The sequence below is a fragment of the Solenopsis invicta genome, chromosome 4 (genome assembly GCF_016802725.1).
Source record: "Solenopsis invicta isolate M01_SB chromosome 4, UNIL_Sinv_3.0, whole genome shotgun sequence".
NCBI lineage: Eukaryota > Metazoa > Arthropoda > Insecta > Hymenoptera > Formicidae > Solenopsis > Solenopsis invicta.
The window spans coordinates 20,221,624-20,244,044 of NC_052667.1; the positions used below are offsets into that span (position 1 = coordinate 20,221,624).

Consider the following 22,421-nt stretch of genomic DNA (forward strand, 5'->3'; position numbering starts at 1 on the left):
ATAATTATACTAGAGATTATTCAAGCATAATGATTCTCTCTCTCTCTCTCTCTCTCTTCCATAAAGTTTTGACATTCTAGCAACCAAATTAAATATCCGATACAATTTTTTTAATAGTTTTTTTAACATAATTATTTTCAGATCTGTATTTCAGCAAAATTGTTCTTTCGCTGCATTACATATTCGATGATATGGCACGTTCTTTTTTTTCGCTCACATATGCTACATACATTGTCAAAGAGTTAAGCTCTCTTTCTTGGCGTGATTAGGATCGATCGCCAAATATCGCTATGACGCACAATGACGTCTTAACATGGTGTCAGCAAATCAGACACGCCACGCGTTTCGGTCCGTTCCACAGTGTTATAATTTTCTGACGCGAGAAAGAGAGAGAAGGCGTGTGTCTGTGATCTAGGCTAACCGCGCCGGTTATGTCGTAAGTGGGAGCGTAACCCCGTCGTGTCCCCGTGAAGCGCCCTGGTACCATCGTCGTCATCTCGCGGGTGTCGCGGCCGCGCCAGCACGCAACACGAGCATTCGCGCGCGTGCGTGCGTGCGTGTGCGCGCGTGCGTGCGTGCGTGCGTGCGTGCGTGCGTGCGTGCGTGCGTGCGTGCGTGCGTGCGTGTGCGCGCGCGCGCGCGCCACGAACACCAACGTCGAGGCACAGAATCCACAAAACAGAGACTCGCAAAACACGCCCGCCGCCGCGTCCGCATACAAGGTGTAAAAAGAATGTTCGGACGAGGCGTTTTCTGTTGGGGCGGATTCTCGATCGGCGCGATATTTTTATTTTTTTTCCCCAAAACCGTTGCGTCTCGCGAACTCGCGATTACACGTTCTCGAAATTGTGCCCGAAATTTTAAGCATTCGTCGGAGCGAAAGTCAGAGAGAGAGAGAGAGAGAGAGAGAGAGAGAGAGGTGAAAAACGATATCTTATTGTCTGAAACTCAGATGGAACGAGCGAGCGGGATGAATTAATTAATTCGGAGTCTTAAATATAAACCTCCGTTTCAATTAGCGAATTCTCGCGCTTTTTGTCGGACGCTCCGTATATATCATAGCGGCGAGTTCGCAAGATCTCTCGGAGACCTCGTCGTGCAACCTACCTACCTACATAAACACGATGCTCCGCTTTGCTTTCCGTTCTCCTTACGAGCACCGTATCGCACCTTCACGAAGAGGAGGCGGTGGAGGAAGAGAGGCGCGCGCGTAAAAAGCTATAACGCAATTTCGTTACGACGCGACGCGGTACCGTTTTCTACGCGTATCAACGTGGTCGTAGGTCAAGGTTGACATATTGAATCGCTCAAACTCCCATTTATTTGACGGCGTTATCGCGAACGGATCTTTCCTCCGAAGCAGAGCGCGAAATGAAGCGAAAGCTGCAAGCGAGAAACAAATATAAATTTCTCTCACACGTTTCTTTAAGATATTTTATATAACTTTAAAACTGTAGTATATTCCATCGACATTTAATGTTGCACTAAATGTTATTTATTCTTAGTAATAAATGGCACCGTTATTTGAATAACGCGATTAAATAGAGTAGCGCCTCGAAACAGCTGGATTTTAGTGCTTGGTAATATTTCTTTACATGAATTTATTTACACTGTAGAAAACGTCTTGTATTTGTGTTACACCCGGTTCTTGTCAAAATTTTTATATTGAATTTTCAACATGTTTGAGTGTTAATTTAACATTATGTTATTATGTTATTTGAACATTAAATGAATGTTCAACGTTTCTTAGTGCAAATAACACAATTTACGGTATGGTAAATAACATGAAAACTAATGTAGTTTCAAAACATAAATTCTAAGATAAATGAATAAAATGTCCATATCATCACATGTTGTATCATAAATGTTGATTTTACCGAAGACATGTGTTTCCACACTCTGTTTCTAAATTAGAAATTTTGTTGATGTATTACATTTTTTTTATATTAAATTTTTGCGCAATATTTATGTTACTTCATAACAGAGTTAGCGAGATGGGCTCAAGCCAATAAAATCCATTAGGTTTAACAAAAATAAATTAAATAAAACGACTTTTTTAATTGACTAAAAAATTGAAAAAGATGATTTTATTGGATGGATTTTTGTAGTTGGGTTTTTAAGTGAGTCTAATTCAATAAAACTACAAAAAAAACTTTTTTACGAAAACTCACCTAATAAAATCTTTTTTTTTTATTTTTTAGAAAATTTTAAAAAATTGTTTAATTTAATTTATTTTGGTTTTAACTTTTATCCTTTAAATATTAATAATAATAGTTAAAATCGCCATTTTTTTTTCAGCAAATTTACAAAAAAATCTGCTGTATGTAACGGACATTTAAGATTTCATGCATGATGGAATTATTTTTTGTTAAAACACGAATTGAATAAGAAATATTTGAATCTGATCGATTTGGCACGGAATGTCTCGTATATTGATATATACGTATGTACTTTTATTACATTAATTATTGAATTAAATTAAATTGAAATTAATTTTGAAGAGGATTAACAATTGAATAATGCATTTTGTAAATTATCAGTGGATAAAATATAAAAAATAACGTATAAGATCTAAAAAAAATCTAACTAAACACAATAAAACTCAATAAAACTCAAAAAATTCCTACTAGGCTGGATTTTTTTTTTAAGAACGTGCCATTTTTCAAACTCTGCTTTATAACATGTTCATCTTGTGTTGAAGTAGCACAAAAATTTAAGTGAATCGCTCGGGACACGTGCGATATGTTAAATTTAACACACATTTTCCAAGTGTGTACCACGTCTTCTAGTCCTTGAAACTTTATTTAGTCTTATTTAAGTGGTCTATTCTCGACTTAAAGCATAAGCGTACGTCCTATAAGAGGAGTACATGCATGTGCCCTACATTTTTATATTAATATGGAGCATTTTAACGGCGCCGCGTATACCTGTCCTGAGAATCCGACGCCACGGTCGTATTATACGCTCGCGAGAGAAACGGTACGCTTCAGAAGATCTCGCGTTACTTTCGCGTGTTTATGCGGGTCTCGAGTGGATGCTCTTAAGAGCGAAGCCCAAGTGTCCGCGAAGCGAACGTGTCAACCGCGTATGTACATGCGTCCGCGCGGCATAAACAAATTATCCGTCGCGCGCGCACTCATCACCGCCGGGCGATCTCGTGATTTATGAATCAATATTTTACGTTAATGCGGCAAGTATACCCTGCGCGCCGTCCAGTTAGCTCCCGTAATGGAACGTCATCATTAATCGCCTACCGACGACAATATTGACCTGGCGCGGCGGCTGAGTCGCGCGCATAATGATAATTATGGTGATTAATGCGATTTTCGTCCCATTCGCGCCTCCGGATTTTCTCCCCGCGATTAATGGACTGGGTCGACCGTCTATTTCCTCCTCTTTTTCCGCCCACCTCTTCCTCCTATTTTTCCCCTCCGCCTCCGTTTCCTTCCCCTTCTCCCGCGCGCGCGCGCGCCTTCCCCTGCTTCCCTCTTCTTACGACGAGGAGAGAATGCAACCACGCGGAAACCACGCGCCTTTCGTTATGCTCGCGCGCGCACGAGCGCTCGATCGGCCGGCTGTGCGTGCGTGTGCGTTTGTGTGTGTGCGTGTGTGCGCGTGTGTGCGCGTGTGTGCGCGTGCGTGCGTGTGTGTATTTGTGTGTGTGTGGGCGCAATTTCAATGTGCCCGTATACACGCGGCGCACACAATGCACTCGTAACGAAGTCGTTTCGCCGCTCGTTATCTCCGAAACTTTTCTGCCGGCGCGAAAAGAGCCTTAGGAACGAGCGCGCCGTTTACACGCCGTTGATCATACCGGCTCTTAAACTATGCCCCTCCCTATACGCTTTGCGATTTATGCCTTTGATTAGTAAACGTAATTATGAAACGCGTGAGTGATTTATCCGATGCGTGTCCCGACAAATCATTTCTGCGAGGGAATTCGCACGTATACCTTACAGTGTCATGGATAACTTTTTCTACGCGACACACTTTGTATCGCGCTTTGAGTATAATTTTCTCATATTTATCCGATTTCTCAACGGCGCGGCGTGGCGTTTACGAACACAAAAACAAAAGATAACTATCGAAAGAAGCTGCATGACAGCCAAAGTTCAGTCCTCGAACGTACCATCTTATTGCACAACGTTGCATAAACAACACATCGTTTATTATCACTTTTGTTCACGAAGGCTGAGAATTTAAAACGCACATATCGATTTACATTCGTTAACCTTTTGCACAAACTCGAAGGTAATTTGAGCAAAATTTAACGCGCTTTTGCGTTTACCGTGCGTGAAACTTTTTAATATCGTAATACGATAAGCTGATACGTAGCAGTATTGTTTATATTGCAATTGTATTATTCAATTACATATTAATCTATTTTAGTACGTTATTACAGATTTGCGCTAGTATGATGTTTAAAAAAAATCCTCAATTGTAACAATACCTTGAAAATATAATTTATTTAAGGTGCTCTGTAATGACGTAAAATGGGTTAAAATGTAATCGAGAACTATAATTACAATAGACACGGCACTGTACATTGGCTTCGAAATATCCGGTTTCAGTCTCGCTCTTTTTTTCTTTTATCTTACCGAAATTTGTATCCGGTCCCGAAAAAAATATCCATATTTTTTCAATCGAATTGATTGTTTGATAAACAACATAAATAAAAGACTTTTGGAGAATAAGAAAAAATTTCAATTTTTGCAACTGCGGTAAAAATTAATAATAAATTAAACTAATAATTAAAAATATATAAAGAATGCCTCATTATTTACATTAAGCTAATGAAATATATTTCTTTTAAATAATAATTATTTGTAGGAAGGAAACTAATTCTGAAAGTTTTAATTTATATTTTAATTACAATATAATAAAATGAATATTTCCGTACATATAAAATAAGGTTTTTTAATTAGGAAACTTTGTAAATCTAATGACGAATTTTTGTAAAGATGTTTATTGTAAAATAACAAATATCTTACTTAGGTATCTTAAAAAAGATATTTAACTTTATATATATTGTTGATAAATACACACTTTATAAATAAACCAAACTCATAATATTGAATTCCCGTGTATACTGAAATGATTATTAAGTGTATTTTTACGTAGCAATCAGGATATTTATTAGCGAAAAAAATTCAAAAAGACCTAGAATTTTCAAGAGATTTCTCTTTTATTCTTTATTAATTCTTATGAGATTCAGAGAAATTTTTTTAATTTTACTTTTAGATTAAAACTTTTTTTCTTTGACAATTGCTTCTTTGATTATTTTTCTTAATTTTAATTTTACTTTAAAATAAAAATTTTTGTTTTTAACAAAATTACTTTTTTGATTATTTTTCTTAATAATGTAAAATGTCGACAATCGATTAGCTATAGATAATTGAGACACATTTACGTATATTATAATTCTTTGATTTACTTGACTCGTATTAACCCGATGATTAGATCAGATGATTTTTTCCACTTTATCGATTCTGTCTCAAATTCAGACATACAGAAAAAAAAGTAAAAAAAATGTTTCGAGTCATGTAATTGTACACTTATATTCCTAATGTCCATTTGCACCAATGTAGATTAACTTTGACTTCAGTTTAACTTATTTTTTATCTTTTTCTGATTTTGAAAACTTTAGAAAAGACTAAAGAATTAAACCGAGATCAAAGTTAATCTACATTGGTGAAAATACACATAAATGTTAAAAGAATATAACAGAATTTTTCAGAATTTTTAGAGTTTGAAAAAAAAACACAACTGTTTACCAGTGACTTAGATAGTCTAAGCAATGAGCAACAGAATAATTTATAGAGAGGGGATTGGATTAACATTAATCTTTTAGTTTTGTCTGCACATCATTCAATTTGTGCATGAATTTCCTCTAAATTACATAGGATAAACTCGGGTAAGATGGCCATAGTTTTTCAAAATGCAAAAAACGCATATTTATTTTTGTTATTTTTTAATAATGTTTGACGTATTACTTCATTGAATATTAAAGTTAATAATACTATTGAATTTAAAGAGAAAACACTTATTAGAACACTTATCTAATATTAACAAAATATTATAACATATGCATTAGCCATCTTATCAAAATTTTAAGGAAAAGATGGCCATAGTATTATGGGACAGTTGGCTATACACGTTTCATGTGAAAAATGAATGTAATATTTTCTAAAATGATGAATAAAACTTATAATTTTATATATTTAATATAAACAAATATATATATCTTTTATATATATAATTATACATGAATTAGTTATAATTATAATATTGCAATAGTAACATGAAAATTTTAAAATTTAATATTGCAATAATAACATAACAATTATAATTTTTTTAAAATAAGGAAAAAAACAGATTTTTATAATTTAAAAAAAAACAATGTATGAAAAAAACAAAGTGGGCCATCTTGGCCGAATTGTAAGAAAAAGATAATCATGGTGTATTTAAATAAATAGTGAAAATAAGAGCACAAATTATAAGTCATGTTACAATTTAGCTTCCTTTATTATATACGTAACGTTGATTATGATAGCTTTACAGTAATTTATTCGACGTTACATCAGCTTTTAGAGGACACTTGCAAAACTTTGCAGGTAGTCAAAAGTAAAAGCATTATATAATATTCAGAATAAGATTGTTTCGAATAGTGTACGCATATGAAATACTGTAAATATTGATTATCTTTCAGAATGACTATAAAAATGCACTATTTAGCAATTACTGGAGAAATTACAGACTATGATTATCTTTTCCGTATGGCCATAATACTCCAATTTGCCCTACATGTATAAATCATGATAATACTTTTCGTCATTCTAAACTAACATCGTATGTTTTATCACCTTTCGATTTTTATATTTTCAGTGAGTTCGTAAACCGATTGTTATGTATCATTTAGTTCATATTCTTTTTGGTACATTTCTTTTTAATATTCAAAACTATTAAGTGGTTTGTCTCTGTGATTAAGAAAAATTAAAAAGCGCGTAAATAAAATAAAAATATTTCATAGCTGCGTTCAGAGATTCTATAATCTATTTAAAATATTGACCGAAAAATTTCTGAAAAATCCGGAAATTTGAAGAAAATCCTTTTACAAAGCTTGAGTAATCACAGTTTTTATCTGTAAAGAATACTCATTGATTTATGGCGTTTCTCATGCGAATGTCAGTTTTATATACCTGGTATCTAAGAAAGGAATGCTCGACACATACGGCGTTTGAAGGAAATTACACGTCCACCTCCCCTAATTCTGATTCCCCCTGACATTTCAATCTCGAGAAAAATTAACTCGTGCTATTTGTCAAATGACCTATTCGAGTGATCTCGCGCTTATAGCCGCCGGAGCCTATCGCCTCGTCTACGATCTACGTGGAGCGTGGATTGCGCACGCTGGGCGCGCTTGGTCCTCGAGCGGCGGATAATATTGCAGCATGGCACACGCGGGGAGTGAAAGCGACACGGTGAACCCGCTTACGAGGTTACCCATGTACTTTTACTCCGAACCGAGCCGCGTTATAGTGGCTACTTCACCCGGCAGTCCCTGGCATAGTTATCACCAGAAATATCGCGCGTTGGAAAGCCTGCGCGCGCAAAAGCCTGCCTGTTCTCCGCTGCGCGCTACCCACTCGCTCGCGCTCTCGAGAACGTCTCTCCTCCGTGAAACTTCTAAATCGTACGTTTTTCCCCCTGCGCGTGAAATCGGACTCTTGAGAACGGTTCGATGTAGAAAACTCATTCCGCCGGGCGATTTTTCTGGCCTTAATAAAAAAAACATTCCCGACACGCCTGGCTCCCCCGGGTCGCGCCTTTGTCCGCTTGAAAAGGAAGGACGTTGGAGCTGTATTTTGAAGAGCACGTAACGTTTGTCGATCGTATAACTCTATTTAGTGCCTGGCTTCATTTAAATCGCTCTCTAGAAATGTATCTCGCGTTTACTGCGCGTCAACAAATCACTTTACTGCCAGTTTTTCCTGTCTTTCCCATCTTTTTCGTTTCCTTTTTCTCCGCGAAATATTGATATTTTTTTCTTCAAGTTTAAGGTTTTTCAATTCAAAGCAGTCATTTTTTGCAATGTAACTTCTTTGTATTACGAAATAATTGTAATTACTTGAAAATGAAATATTTTTGGTTTAATTCTTCATGTGTCCTTTATCTCGCAATGAAGTATCGATTTCACATGGTTTCGAGCTAAAAAAATTGCTTTCAGCTTTTAGAGAAACAGCGTGACCAAGTTATTAGAGTTTCACAGACCTCGGTGTGGCAGAGAAGACGACCAAAAATAGCAATGGTGGCCTAACGTTAAAATTGTGGAGAAAAAAAGGATGATACAAAAAACGAAACAGATAGGAAGGACAGGGAAAAAAAACGGTAGTAAAGTGACTTGCTGACATGTGGTAAATGAGAGATATATTTCCAGAGTGAAATTTAAATGGAGCTAGGCTCTAAATAGAATTACACAATCGATGAATGTTACGAGCTCTTCGAAATACAACTCCAACGTCCTTTCCTTTTAAGCGGACAAAGGCGGCCCAAGGGAGCCAGGTATCACGAATGTTTTAGTTGACCCTTTGGGCCAACAAAAAAAAAAAATAGTACGATATAAATCTCTCGAAGAAATTTAATTGATTGTAATATCGAAAATCAACGAACCATGATTTTATAACCAATAAACAAAATTTTATTTTTTGAACAATATAAAATGTGGATAAAGGGTTGTAATGCGTGAATAAATATGATATATATAATTAAGGAGTATGGATCTCAAAGAGAGGTTCAGAAGTATTGCAATGTTTGCGTGCGTTAGTATACACACAAAAGAATATTACGCTGCGCGTAATAATGCATGTGTACTGTAAACATATATTTAATACAATAAACGTATTTAATAAAAAATAAAGAGAGTACCCAGAACGCTAAAAACTTCCAAGTTAATTACACGAAGGTAGTATCAGGTCCCTCTCTTTCCTGAATTTTCGTGCACTCTCACGTTGAAATTAACGCAAAATTGTCCCTGCAGACTTATTGTTATGTATAGATAATTATTAAGGTTTTTTTTAAACGTCAATCTAGTTCTTGAAATTGTATTATAAAAAAAGTCGCGCATTGAAAAGGGTCTTGTTGCATTATGTAAAAATCTTGATAGATTCAACCAGTCTGTTCAAAAATGGACGAATCAGAAATCTTGTAGAAATTACCAGATTAAAGTCTCTTAAACGTTCTGATTATATGAACTCTCGAGTACTATTGTAATAATTAGAAATTCTATTTGGCTGAGCATATTTGAATTTCATCGAGTCATTCAATATAGAAGAGATGAGGATATTTTGACTACTATAAGCATTACGGCTACCTCCTTTCTCTTTGTTATTAGGTGACAAATTTTAAACAATTGCTTATGGAATTATTCAATTAGTAGCCTGCCGTTTTGTAGTGGCTCTAATATGCCAATATACAATAATTATTATGAGGCATTTTTACTTTTGAGCATTTCTAAACTTTTTCAAAGTATACTTTAGCATTTAATTACACATACTTTCTTATTATTTTTAATCTTGAGCGTATTATCACACAAATGTATGTACACTCGAGTGTCTTTTTTATCATTTGACTTTTTATTTGGCTGTGCACATTTCGAGTTGTGCAAAGTTGAACAATAACACAGGATTTTGTTAATATGGTTTTTTTAAACGAAATTTCATGTTGAAATATTTCTTCGATTGTTGTAAAGGACGATGTTCAAAAACATTAGAGATTTTATATTTGTTGTTTAAAATTAAACAAAGACAAATTAATATTTCTTATGATATCTCTAAAGTCTTTAATCGCGGAAAAATTTTAAATCAGAAAAATTGTAAACGATGGAAAATTAAAAATATATATATTTTTTTAATAAAATACTTTTCTTAAACTAATCCGATTTTTAGAAAATTATTTTTGGACTAACCATATTACCAACATTTTTTTTCTTCCACCGATTATGCAGTGCGTTTTTATAAATCACGTCCTAAGTAATAAATATTTTATTACTTTGAGTTTAGAATCTGTTAAACACTTTGACGAATAGAATCGTTTCAGTTTCAATAGAAAATATTGATATTATAAACTAATTTTTTCAATAAAATGAAAATGGGTACCATATTACCCTCTTCTTCTCCATGTCCTGTTGATGTAATAAATCATTTTTCTCAGTGCAGCTATGTGCAAAAAATCGCAAACGTCATATCTCAATATGGCGATCTAGGATTATGAGCAAATATCTTTAACCGTTTTGATAAACGTAGAAGATTCTTCGGATCATCACCCGTTAAACCCTTTTTACTAAGGACCAAGGAATTAATACGGAACGCAACGCTATAATGCCAACTAAATTGTATCCCGAAATAGAAGACCATTACTAAAATTAAATTAAACTTCGGGACTGAAGTCGTAGCGGGGTTAAATTTTAGACTCGCCGCTGCGCGTCCGCGTTTGCATGGCTGGCTGTGGAATCGATTTTCATTATCGTTCTATCGAGGCCTGGGAAGCGGAGAAGCTTTCTCTCCTGGACAAAGCGGACGCCATATGCCGCCCTGGACAATGAAACGAGTGGAAACGAGAATCGTCGTGTAGGGCGCGCGTAGGGCCCCTCGATCTCTCGGCCCCGCGTCGCGTTTCTTTCGGCCGCCCGGCGCGGCGATGGGGAACCCCTCCGGCTTTCCGCCCTCGCTGTCGTTCGTTCCATCCCGCCGACACGAGGGAGACGAAGGGAGAAACGAACCCCATCTCGTTTTTCTCCCCGCCACGAAAATCGTCGTACGCGTAAGGATCCTTTTTAACGTCCCTTGATTTAAAAGTTAAACGATTAAAGCTTCAACGATACCTGGAAAGACCTCGTAAGCTCTAAAATCACGCAATTCTGTTTCTCCGTGATCCCCTCCTCCCCCGCCCCCGCCCCCGCCCACCAGTGCGCTGTCAGAGGATTAATCGCGCTTTGGAGACCGCGAACGAGCGCGATGCAATCGGCGAGAATTAATGCGCGCTCGTCGCTGAAATCGCGAAGCTCTCCGGCAGAAGTTTCCGGGGTAATCGCCTTCGCGCTCCGCTCCGCTCCGCTCCGCTCCACTTTCGTGGAAAAGCCGCGAAACGAGTTATCGCGGTGCGGTATTTGGGAGTTGGTCGATTTCGGAACCGTACCTCCCTGCAGCTGCCGTTCTCTTCAATCACCGCCATCCGTTTTTGCTGCCTCGCGGATCCGAGATGGGGGATCTGTATACGCTTCGGGGCGTTTTGTAGTATAGAGACGAGAACGCGGGTGGGATCGAGCTTGTCCCTCGTCCTTGTCCCTCTTCACCGCCACCTATCATCACCATCACCATCATCGTCATCGTTCGCCACTGTGTGCCACCCGCGGAGACAGAGGGATCCTAAATACTTGCCTAAGCGAATCGGAGATAAATACAACCTGGGATCCCGAACTCCCGCCGCTTTTAATAAATGGTTCTTTCCGAAATGTTGAAGGAAGCGAGACGCACGACGTCGTTCCTTGATTCTCGGATTACTCGCATGGGAATGTTGCGTGCCGAGTGAAAACACGTTCGCTGGAAAAAATCGGTTGAATTAATTTGAAATATGAATGGAACAACCTGACACAGTTCGATGAAATATGAACGAACCGTAATTTTCATTATAGCCAGATGAGTCAGATTGATTCTGATTACGCTGAAAAACAAAAAGTCTGGTTGCGTTAATTGAAAATTGGATAGATTTAATCAGTACGTCTGTTTCGAAACAAATAAACAAAGTCCTTGTAGGAATTATAATTGTAGATTCGTGGCCGAATTCAGTAACCAAAATATTTAATCGCAATAACCAGAAATTGTTTATTTTTATCAAAATTTGCTTGACCAAACGTATCTTATTAATTATGATCGTTTTCATCGCCGAGGAAAAAATAAAAAGTAGTTGACTTTCATATCGACAAACGCAACATCATTTCATTTTACAAATTTGGATATTACAATTTTCGATGCAAGATAATTCGTAAAATAATTCAGCTTCGAAATCGGCTGTACGTAATGTTGATTCGTTGATCTAGAAAAATTGATTTACGGAGAAACCTGCCGCTCTCCCGAGACGAAGCCAACGGTCAGGGATCATCGTATCCTCGTGAGGAATCAGTTATCGTGGCGCCACGCAGATTATTAGCTCGCGGACAACAGATCGGACAATTTAATACTGATTTAATCGACGCCGACGCGACTCCTGTAATCGAGAGACGATTTATAGCAAACCAGTTTGACTACTCTTACTCGGCCTTACGCGCTCCTCTCTTTAACCACCGGTGTCGATGTTAACGACGCGCGATTTCGGTGTACGACGATACGATCGATGTAACGCCGTTACAAATTTGCTCGGCCGAACGCTCGCTTCGTGCGAACGTGACCTGCCGCCGGATCAATGTAACTGGCATTATGATGTAACACCACCAGCCCGGGTTCCGTTAGGTTCTTTCGAAAGAAACCGACGAAGTGATAAAGACCGGGACACAGGAAGTGTAATAAAAAATAAATAAATATACGGATAAAACGAGATACGGACGTGTACAATGGGGAAGAGAGCCGGGGAGAACGGATGAAACATGGATTAAGATAAAAACGAGATTTTGTAAGCCGATCGCATCGGGATAAGAATCTTGGGGACGATAAGAGGACGACCGGTTTAGATTTCTGTGTTTCGATAACCGCGCGTTGCGCACATGCATATACCTTCTTATTATAGGTCGGATTCCTATACATTCTTATCCCGTGCCCCTTCTTGTATCGCGACTGTAACGTCAAAGTTCCCTAATCGACATCTATCTAATCGATCGCTGATGGCACCTGGTCGACCTAGTGGTACAGTTAGACGAGTGGGAGTGGGTATTAAGCATCGCGGCTACGAGAAAGGATCGAGGTTAACGATAAGTCCTCTCTCTTTCTCTCTCTCTCTCTCTTCCGTCGCGGACGGATGAACTTCCTCCTAAGGGAAGAGAGAATCGACGTGACGTCGAGAGCGAATTATCGATCCGAATGACATCTGGGGAAAAATGTGCTCGCTCGCGGTGGTGCTCTCGCGTGATTTATGGAAGCCGAATTTCGTCCGCAAAGGGAAAGGGAAGAATACGGAACGGACGTATTTTGCGCCAAAGTACGTGGCCGCGGTTGGGAAAATTTACTCGGCCAAGTTCCGTTCTCGTTAAGGAGGATGGAAAGGCCAGACCAAAAAGAAGTCGTCCCGATAATTACTAATTGCCCGGGCGATCAATTGTTTGTTGCTGGCACGTAAAGTTTTCCCCCGACGTTTTCATTCGACGAAGTAATACGCGCGCGCGCGCGCGCGCGGCACCAGCGGGCATTACTCACGGTCCTCTTTTAATCGCATTAGGGCGATACGATTCCCCCGGGGAGGTCGAGCAAAGCAGGCTGGCGCGAATTGTTTCCACAAAATTGCGACATGACACCGTTTCGCCGCCGCTAATTCGCCGAGGAGTTACGCTAGAGCCGACGCGCTTTAACTCCCCCGACTCGCCGTGCTCTCCTCTCGACCCACTTTTCCCGTTATCGTAGCGCAACGTATCGTCGGCGAATCGCCGATAAAAATTGGCCCCCGCGCGCGTCTGTCAAAAGGTCGTCAAAGGCGCCGCGCGCTTTCTTTGTTCTCGCCTTGCGAGAGAGTGAGAGAGAGAGAGAATGCTGTATTACACATGGAACGCATGTGGAACCACGCGCGGTGCCCTCAAAACGGTCCTATATGTATACGAAGCGTCCCTCGAGTCTCACACGCGCCTCTCTTTGTCCTCCGTTTAATTTCAAGCCATTTCGAGGAGATATGATCGAAAACTCGAAACGTTTCCGTCTGTTGAAAGGTTGTATGCAATATTATTTCAAACGAAACTAATATTATATTGATAAAAATAGAAAATTAGGCCTGTAACGAGCAGTTTATAAATACGCACGATAATACAATTTGAGAACATTCGTAAAACTATCGTCAATTGTAAAGCCGGAATAAAATTAGTTGCGGATACATTCAGACGCGTTTCTTGCTACACAGAGCCTTTATCGGTGAAACTTAAAAATATGAATATATTAGTAAATTATTCATTAGTAACCCGGTTGATCATTGCGAATCACAGAAATGCCATTTTGAACCTTCAGAGCAAATTTTTGAGATGAACACGCCATTAATAGTGAACCAACAATTTAATAAATAAGTAAATACATAATAAATAGTAAAATAGTAAAAAATAAATTAGTAACAAATGAAACAAAAATGTAATGCGCTGCATGAAATGAAATTAAAATTTTAAGGATTTGAGTTAAAAAAATACTGTGACTGAGGTCTTTTTTTTTGTAATATTATATTAAAATTTTAATCGATGGCCAATGGGCCGTGTAGTAGTTTTTAGGAAAATAATACTAAAGTTAGAACTTTATAGATGGTATCTTACATGACTAGTGTTGCGCGCTTTTAGATAACTTCAAATTATCCAGATAAAGACAAGATAAATTATATGTAAATATGTCTTATTGTTAGATAAGATAAAGATGATTTAATTTATCGAGTTGGAAGATAAAGTTATATATGGTTTTTTCTGAATATAATTGTTAGATAATATTGCTAAGCAAGTCAATTTTTGGAATATGAAAACGATATATCCATATTATTATTTTCGAAATCTTTATTTCGTAAACAAAAATTCTTCAAATAATTTAATCCAAAAAGAAATATTTTTTGGATTCGATTCAATACGCAAATAAAAAGATACATAATTCATATAATATTTAATAACTGACAAAATTCTTTGTAAAAGTTTTCAGTTTTTATATTGCATTACTACTGATCAGTGCAATTTTTTTCGGCTTTTTTTTTAGTACTGACAGAATTTCAGAAAGCAACTCTATTACTATCAGTATTATCACTTTGAACAATTCATGTTACGCCAAATGGTAACTTGGAGTTGAGGTTAGAAACAATCAAACTTCAGTACCGCCATTGTTTACAATATTTTAGAATTTAAAAAGGAAAACGTTTTATCCAAGACAAAGATGAAGAGAATATACATTATAATAATTATTTAGATAAGATAAGAAGCCTTTTCTTTTTCTAGATAATTTTGTATAGATAACGACAAGCTGCACATGACAGATTGATATATCACGTTACATTTTACTTTTTAGAATACTTTGATATATAAAACTTGTACAAAGTTGGAGCAAATGTTTTTGTAAGTCCTTACAAAAATTGAACTCCATTCATTACGTAGTTTTCTCGTGTACGAGTAAAGAGCTGGTGAAAGTATGCTTATGAACTAAAAGTGACTTTTGATGGACTAAAAACAAAAGTATAGTGAAAAATTTAGTAACGTTGTTGAAAAAAGTGATTTAAGAAATTACTGCAAAGACATTAATTAAAAACTAAGCTGTTGCGAAGGTCCAAGTGTAGATAAAGCATTGAGACGCAGATTAGCTAGATCCGATATAGTTTTAACAACAAAATTTAAGAATACGCATAAACGGTATGAAAAATCTTATCAAAAACATTTCGTTAATGTAATTCTACGCTGTTAAAATCAATACTGATTTCATGAAATTTAAATACACGCTAAAATCTCAACAATTGTTGTGCTTTCAATAACGCAAGTCATTTTTTGCTGATATCTGTATCAACCATACCTTCCGCGATAAGATTTTATTCCAAGTGTCTCTGATCGCGTGAAAAGAGATTCTACACGTCCGTAACGACGGATTTTCACAATTGCGAAAGAAAGAGGGAGAAAAATGGATCTTAACGAGGTAGATCGTTTCCACGGGTTTCGCCAAGCTCGTACCGGTCGCGATCTCCGCTCCGCAAAAATCCTGAATAAAGGAAATCCAGGATCCATTCGCAGCGCATCCAGTGGCGAACGAACGGTGCAGGAGAAGCGGGAAGAAGAGGGAGGGGAATCGGAGCCTGGACCCAGGTAAACACGTACAGCAGGGGGTGGTGGGCGCGAAGAAAGCGTATATATCGTGCCCGTCGTTGAAAGAGCTCGACGGAGGAAGATCTCCTCGTGTGTGTATAATGGAGGCTCGAAAAACGAGGCGAAGCGAGGTGAAGAGAGCTGACCTACTGTGGCAAGTGGCTCAGGGCCGTCGCTGTCCAAATCGTCCCCCCGATCGCCCCCCACCGGGCATTCTCTCTCCATCCGGTGCCACACGGTAGTATTCAGGTCTGTCCGTCTTTGTCTCTTTCTCTTTCTCTTTCTCTCACGGACTCGCGATGCCCTCGTAGCCACTTTGTCCTCCTCCTCCTCCTCCTCCTCCTTCGTCGACCTTTCGTCTCTCTTCTCCCTTTAACCCTTTTCTATAAGCGTGCGATCGGGAGATTCTCTCTAACGTTCGCGATCAACTGGACTAAATGGACCGTAACGCCAAAGCCCCGAACGATAATGCCTGCGTGGTCCATCGCGACGTCCGTCGCCTCGCGCGATAATAGCGTGCCGATTTCAGAGCGATCAGAGGCGAGCGGCCGCCGCGAGCGCGAGGGTGAAAGCTTCGATAATTGGGAATAGCGTAGAGCCGAGCCACTTCGGGGAAAAAACCGAGCTAATCCACGGCGACGGCGGCGACGACGGCGACGACGGCGGTTCGCTATCCCGAGAGTGCTTTCTAACCGATTCCACGGATAAATACAGTCCAAATAGAGTCGTCGCTCGAAATACATTGATATCCGCTTCCGTCTAATCATTCCGATTGTGTGCTCGAATGAGTGCGTGGAAGAAGTAACGCAGCCTCTATCTCGAATGTGAGAAAATTAATTATCAACCCGTATCCCGCGGTGCGGTACGCCTTTAACCGCCTTTTACAATTTCCTTCCTTTCCTCGAGATCACGATTTAACTTGCCTATGTTGCATCGTACATCAGCACGAGACGGACGAAAGTCTCCGAAGACTCGAGACTTTTACTTATTTGGAATCGTCGAAGTGGGTCCGCGATACGCGGAACTAATGCGATTCGTTTGGTCTAACCACGGCATTTGTTGGCGAGGTCTGGTATCCCCCGACTCTCTGGAGTCGGGACTCGTGACCGGCTCTTTTGCGCCTTTTTGCGCTCGGTCGACGTAAACGCCCACCCGAGGAGGAAAGTGAATCACAGCGGCGGCGGCGGCGGCGGCGGCCGTCGAGTGAAAATCATCTAGTGAAAATGTGAAGGCCGGGTAGAGTGGCGATTTGAAAGTTCTGCCGTAGCTTCCAGCTACAAGTCGATTTTCACTCCGCCGCCGCCGCCGTCGTCGTGTGGATATACCCTCGTGAAACGCTCGGCAAAAGGTCGACTATCGCAGATTATTGTACGATCCTTACCGCACCGCTTTTATTTACGTACACACTTGCGCAAACGCAGCCAGCCGCTTCGATAAGCAACGCACGTCGGCCCTCACATCAATTATATTATGGAATTAAAGAACAATTTTGCTGAAATGCAGATCTGAAAAGAATTATGTTGAAGGACCGTTAAGAAAATTGTATCTCGGATGTTTAATTGGGTTGTCGCTGGAATGTCAAAACTTTGCATAATTATTTTGATAGTTCAACATTGAATTATTTTTTCATATGTATCTAGCCAAATTTTTAGATGCTACAGTAGAATCGTTCTTTCCGTGTAACAAAATGCACATATTTATTACGTTTTGGAAAATTGATATTTAAACCAGTTATATTTATGTTATAAATGTAATTTGAAGATCTTCGATGTTTCTTTATGAAATTTGTGTATTATATTTAATCTGTTATTTTGTAATTGATATCTGTACATCTATTAGCTTGGTACTTCCGTGAAAGTTGCAGATCTTATGAGCCATCTTTTATCTCGTCGGTTTTCTGTTGATATGTAAGGGAAAACGTCACCCCACTACTTAAAAAAGCGATTACTACGTTTATTTTTCTTTGTTTAAGTAACGGATATCTTAAACGAAGAATATTTTCTTGGTAACAATTTTAAAATAAATCATAAATGTTAGAAAAATTCGTCATGTACTCAAACAAAGTTTACACTCTCTAAATCTCGTAGAATGAAATGTCGCTTTAAAAGAATGAAAGTTGAGCTTGTACAATTTCCGAGTGATTTTTTACTCTACACGGTTTAGAGAATATTTTTTTGAAAAATATTGTAAAATTTTGTCGAAGAAAAATCAGAATAATAAGCAAATAAGTTTTTTTTTAATTTATTTTTGATTGAAAAATATCAACTTATTAGAATTCAGAATATATATTTTAAATAAATTTGACGTTTGCTCTCTAAATCCTGTAGAGTCAAAATGCACTCGAAAAGTTGCACAAACTCAATTGTCACTGTTTTAAAACATTTTAATTTTACGAGATTTAAGAAGGAGTAAAATCTTTCCAACAATATTGTAAAATTTTGTTGAAGAAAAATCAGCATAATAGGCAAATCAATTTTTTGTTTAATTTATACTTGATTGAAAAGTATCCATTTATTAGAGTTCAGAATATATTTTGAATAAATTTGAAACGTTTGCTCTCTAAATTCCGATAAGTGAAAAATCACTCGAAAATTGCACAAGCTCAATTTTCACCCCGTAAAATTGAATTTTAATTTTGATTTTTGCTAGAGCGGCAAATTATTCGAAAAATTGGACAAGCTCAATTTTCACTCGTTCAAAGTGGCTTCTCGATCGCTCTACGAGATTTAGAGAGCATGCTGAACACGTGATAGATTTGCGGATATGCAAACTTGGAAAAACATTTGTGTATAACAAATAATATTTACTTAATTCAAGTAAATTATACGGCGTGCATGAATGTGTGGCTTACTTAAATACATAGCTAGCTTGCTGAGATATCCTGTTTGACTCTTGATTTCAGGTGTGCTTCGTGTGCATTTCTCGAGTGATAGCGCCAAGGTGAAGCGAACTATGCCAACCAGTAAGTAGGCACGTGTATATGCGATGTCTTTTAACAAATGCAGATTGTCTTTACCTTATCGCGTCCATACGCAATGACGACATCTCGTTTCTTCTTTTTCGCCCTCATCGTCTCGCCAAGTCAAGAGGAACCGGCGGACGCGAACTTGACCATTGATATTCAGCCGACTGTCTCGATCGCATCCTTTAATTAGCATCTGCTTTAATCGTCAGATTGCCCGGCGATAAAACGGCCCATTTGCATATCGCGAAACGCAATGTTACTTTCATAACGAACCGGACGAAATAATAGATTCGCTTATTGGCAATCGACAAATTATTACCGCCGTTTATTAAGTGTTATTAAATATTGCAAATTATGACGGTGATAACTATCGAAGTCCAACGAGATTAAAGTTTATTTGACCAAAATCAACATTTATAAGCATATAAAATGAATCAAATTGATCTTTCATCGAAAATGCGATCAGACTTCGATCTAATTTTTTTTTTCTTTTTTTTTTTGCGCGTCGTCGTTTACGTTCGAGCCTCGATTTAAGTGAGACGTCTGTCGTCGGCTTATCGCCGACGCCTCTTCCGCATATCGTAATTCCGCGTGCGAATCCATCGCATTATTCCTTTATCGAGACATTCCATTCCTGCGTGATGAGTCGCAAGTGTTTTATGAGCGCTGTTGCGCGCGAGCGAGCAAGACGAGGCGAGGACAAAGAAAAAGAAGAAGCGGCAATTTGTACCGTTGCACGTTGGACGACGATATTTCGCAGCTATTGTGAATACGCTAGCGAGTACGTGACATCATTCGTCCTCGCGATTACATAAAGATATCGGCGTCGTTAGTCTGCTAACATCGATGATCCTTACGTGATTCCTCGTTGCCCGCATGCATTTAACGCCGAGGCGCGCATTTAACGCTCCTGCGTAATCGCGTCGTCGTGCCGACATTTGAGGACTAATGGCTGCACGAGCGTTGCTGATGATCAGATTGAAGAAGAAAAAAAAAAGAAAAAGGAGAAAGCATTGTGTCTCGGAAGCGCCGGAATGCCGCCGAGGCCACGTAATTTTTCAATTACACCGGACTCGCTATATTTCACAACGTAATTTAATTTGTATATCTTATAACAACTCCAGCTCCCTCTCTCTCTCTCTCTCTCTTTCTCATAAATTTATACGTGTTACGCTGTACTTCTACAAATTGATACTTTTATCTTTTAAGCAAACTTTAATAAAATTTTGATTTAACCCTGTTACGTCTGAGACGTTCCACAATTATCGCTTAAACAATATTTTAATATTATATTATTACATAACGTGATAATAATGTACCGAGGAATAATTACAATAGAAAGTTATAATATGTTGAGGTCGTAATAACTTCCGGATATAATAAAATGATGATGACGATTGATATCCCGTAGAATTTGTACGTTCAAGTTCACGCATACCGATCGAACATCTATTATTGATTTTTTTTTTTTAAGTGTCTCCCATATACAATATTTGTAAATAAGCAAACAAAATTTTTTGTTACTGTGACACTGAGCCTTATTATATATTTATAAATATAAGGCTTTTGAACGAATTAAAACTGACAAAGGAATTAAACATTTTCTTCTAAATCAATTTTAAATTAATTATTAATTATTTTGAAGCTGATTTACATTGTCACGAAAACAAAACTTCTTAGAGTTTACTCTATTATTTAAAAAAATGCATATAAAAGACACAAAGTAATTGCAAAATATATAAAGTAATGATTTTTTTGGGCGCTAATTTTTTAAAGAAGCATTTTTGACCCATGTTTATAGGAAATTTTACGTTCAGAATTAAATTTTATTTGTTATTTTCTATAATTAGGAAGTTAAATAGTATTATAACATAATAAATTATAAAATAAGGCGGAAAAAAGTGATGGAATATATCATTTTATTTTTCTTAAGTATAATTCAGTAAATATTAACACAATTCTTACCAACGGTAGGTTGTTAGCCATGGAATACTATGAATCATCCTATAGGTAGAAGTTTATCGGGTATATAGAACAAATTATATAGAACGTAAATTGTAATTTACTGAAGAGGGAAAAGAAGGATGAGTTTATGAGATAGCAAGAGGGCCGTGGAATACTAACAATCAGTATCGCAAAAGGCACTTTTAATTATAAAAAAAATCAAATTAATGATCCTTCGTACATCTTGCACATTAATAAGTGTCACGAAACGAGGTTTTATGAACATTTTGTAAAATATATTTTATTTGAAAAAGAATTTGTTAAACTAAAATTTCTTTGGTTTAAAAAATAACTTTTTAAAATAATTTCTTTGCTGCACCGTTGGAAAATTTGTGTATTTTTGTGAAAAAAATCTGCTGGTTAAAGTCTTTGTGTTAATTAATGAACATATTCATGTGTAAATTTAACACATGTGTCTGCTGTGTTAACTGAACTTAACAGGTATAAAATGTAGAATTGAAAATAATTCTGAAAATATATTAAAGTAACACAATTTGCACGTATTTAATAAATACGTGCCAATTGTGTTGCTTCAATAAATTGTTTAAATTATTTTTATAATTTTATATTTTCTATCTGTTAAAATTTACAGAAAAAAATGTTGATGTAACAGAAATGGGGATAACTGTATCATATCTTTTTACTATTCTTCTGTTTCTTTTACTATGTCATCATAAAAATTACATTAATTGTACACATCATTAACTTGAAATTACGATTAGGATTACTTTTTTTTTTAATTTAACGCAGTGTTAATGTTTTCATTTAACATATCCAGATTATGTTAAATTAACACAAAATTTTGAGAGGACCGTTTGGGACATGTGATTTATGTTAAATTTAACACAATTTTTCCAACCGTGTGCTAATAAGCATTGTACAACGTCCACTATAAAATTGTAAAGTCACAAGAGTGGTCTTACGCTCGTAATACAAATGGCTCACCTTTCTCACTGCATGGTATAGCTTCGTATGCCAAATTTATACACTCATATTATGGCACGCATTAAATTCAATTACATTATTTGAAGACATTCATGGTCTTCAAGCTAGACCAATGTTAAAAAATTAACACCTAACATAGGCAGTATACACCTGTAAAAATTGCTGTCACCTGCAAAACTGAAGTTTAGCTTTTATTATATAAAAACGCAGCGAACACTAACGACCGGTAATCGTCCTTGTCTAAATTGTCTATAACAAAGTAATTTTAATGATTGCTCTTAGAATTTACCGCGAATTATACGAGATGTCATGGTATCTCATCACCTCAAACGTATTTCACGAACCCCGTCTTTCCTCTATACATGAAATAAACATTGCAAATTTTTATAAGAAAAACCGTTTATACGTCCACTTTGTCACAAGTTTTCGTTTCGCTAAACAAATACTTTGCTGTCACTTCTAATTCCCCAGCCTCTTTTTATCTACTTCCAATGACATCTTTTAAGC

The 22,421-nt window shown here is 37.4% G+C and overlaps 1 protein-coding gene across 2 annotated transcripts in view; it reads left to right on the forward strand.

The window, feature by feature from the left end:
* The window catches only part of LOC105205822 (protein roadkill), a 150,944-nt gene that overhangs the window by 47,522 nt on the left and 81,001 nt on the right, over positions 1-22,421 (forward strand). For both annotated transcript variants that reach the window (XM_039448220.1, XM_039448221.1), the window contains exon 3: positions 18,903-18,962. The gene's annotated coding sequence lies outside the window, so the exon portion shown is untranslated. The remainder of the gene's footprint in view (positions 1-18,902; positions 18,963-22,421) is intronic.